Source organism: Miscanthus floridulus, chromosome 9, assembly GCF_019320115.1.
Source record: "Miscanthus floridulus cultivar M001 chromosome 9, ASM1932011v1, whole genome shotgun sequence".
In the NCBI taxonomy this organism is placed as follows: Eukaryota; Viridiplantae; Streptophyta; class Magnoliopsida; order Poales; family Poaceae; genus Miscanthus; species Miscanthus floridulus.
The window spans coordinates 127,645,684-127,654,171 of NC_089588.1; positions in this window are offsets into that span (position 1 = coordinate 127,645,684).

Here is an 8,488-nt window from a genome sequence, read left to right on the forward strand (position 1 = left end):
GAGAGGGTTCCACTAACAATTGCTCTATGATAGCATGGTTTGTGGAAGAATTTAGTACATTAAAACTATTCTCACCTTCCATGAGTGTAGCACCATGGGCATTACCTGTGTTCTCAGCAGGAGTAATAGGTGCATTGTGAAGTGATGGTTCTGAATTTGCATATGAGGTTGTGAGTTCCTCATTTTCTTCCATGTCATCCTCTCGCTTATGTACATTATCCTGCAGAAGGTTAGTCATAGCAAGAGGAATAACAACAGACTCATCCTCTAAATGGTGCACCTCAGCATATGAAGTCAAAACAGGAGGTGGATTAACAAAGGTTTCTCGCATAAGAAGTTTCATATCATTCCAAGTTTGAGGTTTATCAGAAGGATCTAAAGACTCCCACCAAGATAAAGCAGAATGTCGCAAAACACTAACTACATTTTTTACCTTCCTCCTTGGACACATAAAGCGAGTAGCAAATATGTTATCGATGGTAATTTCCCACTCCATGTACTCATCAGCACCTATACCATCATAAGTCGGTGGATACGAACAACCTGTCATTGTTAGAAGATAGCAAAAGACAACACAAAAGTATTATCCCTACCAACTACTTAGGTTGTGGACAAGGAAAAACAAGGCACTCAACTCTCAAGCGTCTTACCACGGTCTTACAAGTGTTCTTACCAAAGCAACAGGCGGTGCAATCGGTCGGTGACTGTGATACCGTTGTAGCTTGAGTGTAACAGTTGCAAGGCGAACCTGTACTTGGTTAGAAGAAAGTGGAGCTTAGGACAGGCACAATATAGTAGCAAGGAATAGCAAAATTCACAACTGAATAGCAAAACTAAATAAGTATCCTAAGTACTTGTCTTAGTTGCTGGCCTACTCACGTTCCAAGTACTAGATGTATCAAGTGATGTGAACAGCAAGAATATGATTAGGAACAAGGTAGAAATCAACATATGCAAACACAGCTCAAATGGCGCTCTCTATGTGCTCCTCTAGATATTGTTCCTCTTTTGCCCCTCTCTTTTTTCTATTTTTTGGGCTGTCGTTGTTTTTTTTGAGAAATTTCGACTTTTTCTTTTTATTTGTTTGATATTTTTTCTTCACTTAGGAGCACAAAATAAGTAACCACAGAAAATATGAGCTTAAACAAGTGAAAGACGTGGCCTGTGGAATTTCCAGAAGATGTGCTCGAAATCGACAAAAACCTTGTGACCACGAAAACAGGATCTTGTGACCACTTTTTGACCAAAATAAAAATCTCCAACCCTAGCATTAGCAAGGGATGGACAGATCCGAAAATTTTTTCTGATCGATTTTGATATATGGAACGTCGAAATCCGAGTTCGTATGCGAAAACTAGACCAGTTTTAAGAACGGACTCCGAATTAGAGGACAAAACGGGAACAATGTGCGCAAAATTGGTCACGGCAGGTAAGGATTTGATAGGAAACAGTGAAGACAAGTGTAACAAATAAGATGGCGTGGACTAGGGTTTGATGAATACAAAGGAAACTCAACAAGACTTGGAGATGTTCACGGATTATGATGAAAAACAAAGGGGAAAACACAAACTGGACTAAAAAACGATCTAAAACCAGCAACAAGAACTTGACCTAGGGCACAAACTCAACAACGCGAAACAGAGACGAAATTGCATGGCACAATGATGCTATAGGATAGGGAATATTTAATGATGTATTTTTTTTTGCTTTTTGTGGACTATAGGTAATGCAAAAACAATAACAATCTAAAGGGGAAAACAAAGTTATACCTAACAGGCAACAAGGTCTCTGATACCACTTGATGTAGACTAGGCCCGATCTTCTGAAAGGTATGATAGCGTCGATTGGTGGAGACTCGACGTTCATGATCTAGGCTTTGAACCAAGACTGATTCGGACCCCCCACAACCGTTACACCACTGCTCCGTTGGTTATCAACCACGCGAACGCGATTGACCTCACCGAGATGGCTTTCCTGCAAGCGAATCGAGAACACAAGCAAGAATGGGATGAACGCAATATGAAATTGCAAATAAATATGAGGCTTATGAAAATAAGAACGAGTTCAAGTCTTTATTCGAAAGGACTAATCGCCACAGGCGAACAAGATCAAGAACTGGGGTCCTGGTTCACAGCAAGCAGCCTTGGCGGCACAGTTGCAACAAAACGATGTCTGTTTCACGAGGAAATCAAGAACTAAACAAAACCCAAACCCTAAGGAGAGCGATGACTGCTATTTATAGAGTCTTGGGCGTCACCCCCCTGGACACGCCCCTAATGGGCCCAAACACGATACACGGTCCAACGGACCAAAAGACGGTGTCGCAGCACCCTGATAGATTCTGGACGCTGACTTGTTTCGATGATTCCCGTTGCTTCCGAAGGTCTTTTGACATGAAACGACTTGGATTGGCTTACTTATCAAATTAGCTTTCCAACCATATATGGATCAGTCGAAAACATGGAGTCTGGATGCGTCCTGGGTGACCAGTTGAAGGACATACTGGTCCTGGAGGCCGAGGCAGACTCGAACTTGAGTTGCTTTGGGCCTCCACCTCGGGTACTCGAACCGAATTAGCCTCGCACCTCCTTCTTGACTTGGACACCCTTACTGGCCTCCTACCCCTCCATACCCTGTGCCAAACATGGTCATATGCATAGGTGTCATGTCCTCATCAGTTTCACTGAAATTAGATTTGTGAAAAATGGCCGGGAAGATGATGTTTTCGGCGTTTTAAGATTAGACGTCGGAATCGGTTAACTCTGTTTTGCAGGAATTTATGGACTGGTATAGCCCTTATGTATATGTGATGCATGTATGCAATTAATTCATGGCTTGCATGTCGTGAGTATGACAATATGGCTGGATCCACAAAGATATTGTCAATTTGATGTAATGGCCTGTGTACGAAACTGTGATGATCCTATCCACGACTATGTAATTTTCTTCACTGCCTTGCGTTAGTGATAGCTAGTCTTGGTGGACTCATCACTGAAGGATGGCATACATGGATCATGGAGATGGAGATCATCATGAGGAATGGTTCGATGGAGATGGAGATCCCCAAAGGAACAATGGGCTATACCATGTCATATCTGTGTTAATGCCGTTCTTACTATGTTCTACTTTCATGTGCGATAATGTTTTTGTCTACATGCGATGGTGAAGTAGAACGATCCCTCGGCAATGTTTAAGTTAAAATGCTTCCCCATATCCTTGCACTGTCATGTGTCTTGTACAATCGGTGGTGGGTCTATGAAATTAGGGTGCCACTAGTTTTCCTTGACTAGACAGGTTCGTATCGGATACTTACAGCAGAAGGGTTGGTTACTTGGACAAGGTCATCCTAACGGTTAGGGACCTTGGAGCATGAGTAGTTGGGCACCAAAGCATAGAGATGCTACCCAACAACAAGAGTCATATGTGATATGATTAGCAAAGAGTTGCTTACCAATCTACCATGTCTTCTAGCGGTGATGCTAAAGCTCATGAGTAGACTTGTTAGTTGTGGGTCTTGAATCACTAAGTTTCAAGAGAGGGATATTGATTTTAGTGGGAGTAGATTCTATTAAAGGTTTAATATTGTTTACTCTGTCTTGGATACATTGTCTTAGTATTTTGCATTACTTTTGTTGTAGATAAATGGCGCCTAGCAATCAACCATTTACTTTGCGTTCAATTCTTGAGAAAGATAAGTTGAATGGAACAAACTATGCAGATTGGATCCGCATCCTGAGAATTGTTCTCAGGGCTAAGAAAAAGGAAGAAATTCTAGACACCCCATTACCAGAAGAGCCTGCTGATAATGCACCTGCTGCAGAGAAAAACGCTTACAAGAGAGCATGTGATGCTGATCTTGAAGTGAGTTGCCTTATGCTTGCTTGTATGGAACTAGATCTGCAGTTGCAGTTTGACAATAACCATGCAGCGCACGATATGATCGTGGTGCTCAATGATATATTCCAGACTCAAGCTAGGACTGAAAGGTTCAATGTCTCAAAGGCTTTTGCTGAAACCAAGCTAGCAGAGGGTGCACAGCAGTTGGGCCACATGTGATCAAAATGGTTGGTTACACTCAGAGGTTGGAGAAGCTAGGCTTCCCAATTGGCCCTGAATTAGCTACTGATTTTATTCTCGCGTCTCTTCCGCCCAGCTATGGAAATTTCATCACGAACTACCATATGCATGGGGCGGAGAAGGGCTTGAATGAATTATGTGGCATGCTTAAAACAACAGAGGCTGATATCAAGAAAGGTGCTAACAGTAGCCATGTGATGGCGGTCCAAAACAAGCCTAAGTTTAAGAAAAAGGGCAATTCTTGGAAGAAGAAAAAGGGCAAGGCTAAAGATGAGATCTCTAAGCCAAACCCACCTGCGCCCAAGGCTGGACCACCTACTAATGCTGAGTGCTTTCATTGTCATGGGAAAGGTCACTGGAAGAGGAACTGTAAGTCCTAGAATCCATAAAGGATCGCGGCAGTATAGGTACTCCCACAGCTTGTACACTTGTTGTTTATGTTACAGACATTTTCCTTGATAATTCTTATATTAATTCTTGGGTATTTAATACCAGATCGGCCGCTCATATTTGCAATATGATGCAGGGAATGATAAGAAGTAGAAGCGTGGAAAAGGGAGAAGTTGATTTTCCGCGTGGGCAATAATGCAAGAGTTGCTGCGTTGAACAGTCGGGACGATGCAACTCCACCTCCCGTCAGGATTTATTATGGAGTTGAATAATTGTTATTTTGTTCCTAGTTTAAGTCAAAACATTATGTCACCTTCATGTTTGATGAAGGATGGTTATTCATTTGCGAGTAATGATAATAGTTGTGTGATCTCTAAAAATGTCATGTTTGTGGCTTCTGCATCCATTGTGAATGGGTTATTTATTTTAAATCTTGAAGATGCTCCTATCTATAATATAAGTGCTAAAAAGCCTCGGCTTAATGAGTTAAGTCCTACCTATATGTGGCATTGTCGTTTAGGTCATATAAGTGAGAATCGCATGAAGAGGCTCCATTCCGATGGGCTTTTAACTTCGTTTGATTTTGAATCATACGAGACATGTGAGGCTTGCCTGCTGGGCAAGATGACCAAGACACCTTTCACAGGTTTTCCTGAGAGGGCGGCAGACTTGCTGGAACTCATACATACTGATGTGTGTGGACCAATGAGTACGACAGCAAGAGGCGGATTCCAATACTTCATAACCTTCACTGATGACTTTAGTAGATATGGCTATGTCTACTTAATGAGACATAAGTCTAAGACATTTGAAAAGTTCAAGGAGTTTCAAAGTGAAGTAGAGAATCAACGTGGCAAGAAAATTAAGGCTTTGCGATCTGATCGTGGAGGCGAATATTTGAGCCACGAGTTTAGCAATCATCTAAAGAGTTGCGGAATTGTTCCACAGCTTACGCCACTTGGAACGCCTCAGAGAAATGGCGTGTCCGAGCAATGTAATCAGACTTTGTTGGACATGCTTCAGGTCTATGATGAGCCAGTCAGACCTACCGTTATCATTTTGGGGATATGCTCTAGAAACAGCCGCTTTCACATTGAATAGGGTACCGTCTAAGTCCGTAGGTTAAGACACCACATGAGATGTGGACAGGTAAGAGTCCCAGTTTGTCTTTTTTGAAAATTTGGGGTTGTGAAGTTTATGTCAAATGACTTATGACAGATAAACTAACACCCAAGTTAGACAAATGCTTTTTCGTGGGATATCTGAACGAAACTTTAGGGTATTACTTCTACAACCGATCAGAGGGCAAAGTGTTTGTTGCCTCGGAATGGTGTTTTCTTAGAGAAAGAGTTTCTCAAAAGAGAGAAAAGTGGACATAAGGTGTATCTTGAAGAAGTTGAAGATGAACCAGTTGGGAAGGACTCTACGAGTGATGCTAATGTAGCAGAACAAGTTGAGATATCCAGTGGCAATAGAAACACCGCCACAACCACGAAGGTCAGCAAGAATCCATGAGTTGCGTGGGGATTTGTTATTGTTAGACGATGATGAACCTACGACTTATGTGGAAGCAATGATGGACCCAGATTCCGAGAAATGGCAAAGTGCCATGAGATCCGAGATAGATTCCATGGGAAACAATCAAGTTTGGAACTTGGTTGACCCGCCTGATGGGGTTAGACCCATAGAGTGCAAATGGATCTATAAAAAGAAAAAGGATATGGATGGAAAATGTTCACATCTATAAAGCTTGACTTGTTGCAAAGGGTTTTCGGCAAGTTCAAGGAATTGATTACTGACGAGACTTTCTCACTGGTAGCGATGCTTAAATCTATCTAGATCATTCTAGCAATAGCTGCTTATTTCAATTATGAGATATGGCAGATGGATGTTAAAACAGCCTTTCTAAATGGAAATTTGGATGAGGACGTGTATATGATACAACCCGAAGGTTTTGTTGATCCAAACAATGCTGAAAAAATTTGCAAGCTTCAGAAATCCATTTATCGGTTAAAGCAAGCATCTCGAAGTTGGAACATTCATTTTGATGAAGTGGTCAAAGGGTTTGGCTTCCAGTCAGAATGAAGAAGAACCTTGTGTTTACAAGAAGGAAAGTGGGAGCGCTGTTGTATTTCTGATCTTGTATGTGGATGACATATTATTGATTGGGAATGACATTCCTATGTTGCAATCCGTAAAGACTTCACTGAATAATATTTTTTCTATGAAGGATTTAGGAGAAGCAGCATACATTTTGGGCATCAAGATCTATAGAGATAGATCGAAGAGGCTTATAGGATTAAGCCAAGATACGTACATTGACAAGGTGTTGAAACTGATTCAACATGGAACAGTCCAAGAAAGGGTTCTTGCCTATGTCACATGGTATGCGCTTTAGCGATAAACAGTGTCCTTCGACAGCTGATGAGTGGAAGCGCATGAGTAAGGTTCCATATGCCTCGGTAGTTGGTTCCATCATGTACGCCATGATATGTACTCACCCAGATGTCTCATATGCTCTAAGTGTTGCGAGCAGGTACCAAGCTGATCCAGGAGAGAGTCACTGGACACTTGTTAAAAACATTCTAAAGTACTTGAGAAGGACTAAAGATGTGTTCCTAATCTATGGAGGTGAGGAGGAGCTCATTATAAATGGTTACACCGATGCTAGCTTCCAAACTGACACGGATGATTCACAGTCTAAATCAGGTTTTGTGTTCATAATAAACTGGTGGTGCTGTAAGTTGGAAAAGTTCCAAGCAGGAGATGGTGACTGATTCTACAGCAGAGGCCAAGTACATTGCAGCTTCTAGAGCTGCGAAGGAAGGTGTTTGGATGAGGAGGTTCCTCATTGAACTTGGTGTGTTTCTGAATGCGTCCAACCCATTGAATCTACATTGTGACAACAATGGGGCAATTGCGCAGGCTAAGGAGCCAAGGAATCACCAAAAGAACAAACATGTACTGCGAAAATTTCACCTCATTCGAGAGTTCGTTAGACGAGATCAGATCAAGATGTGCAAGATACACACAGATTTGAATGTTGCAGATCCTTTGACAAAGGCTCTTCCACAACCTAAGCATGAGGTGCACATGAGAGCTATGGGTATTAGATATCTTCGAGATTAACTCTAGTGCAAGTGGGAGATTGTTGGGAGTATACCCTAGAGATAATCATATAGATGATTATATTGCCTTATATCCATGATATATTATGAGTTCATTGAATTTCCATTAAAGACAACCTGTATCGATTAGCAATTATGTGAATTGTTTGTGAAACTCTTTTACTTGTATGGTTATTCTAATGTTGTCCCTGGTCAGAGTTTCGTGTGAGGACACACATGAATAATGCATCAACACATTATTAGTTGATGGCTATGTTTCACTAAGTCATAGACATGGAGATGTCAAACTAATAATGTGGGCACATGTATGACATGGGGCTAGACTGACCCAACGTGAGATGTTGTTATTATCTCTATTCATATCATGTACGTTATGTCCTTAGACCTGAGATTGTTGTATGTATTCAAGATGTGAAACGACCTACTTAGGGACTATCAAACGCTACTCCATAACACAGTAGTTATAAAGGTGGTTTTTCGGGTTTGTCGGGAAACATGCTATAAGACATAGACAATCAAGAAGGAATTTGCCCCTCTCTATATGAGAGAGATATCACTGGATCACTCTAATGATTAGATCAAGAAATGCATGGCCGTGCTTGGGTTAAGTGTTAACCTATGAGTTGAAATATCAGTGAGGCAAGGGAATAACAAGTATGTGGTTTTGTGGTGGTTCGTCTGATATGATCTTTGCGTACGCATAGGAGTTGACATGCCTTGCTAGAGGCCACTATCAACTAATGGCCGAGTAGGAGTACTCAGGCCATGTCTATGTGTGCGTGAACCCATAGGGTCGCACGCTTAAGGGGCTAGAAGCCTAATTCAGGATTGGATCCGAGTTAGACAAGGCTTAGGGTTACTAATGGGCGTCCAACTCGGGAGCTCATTAGGGA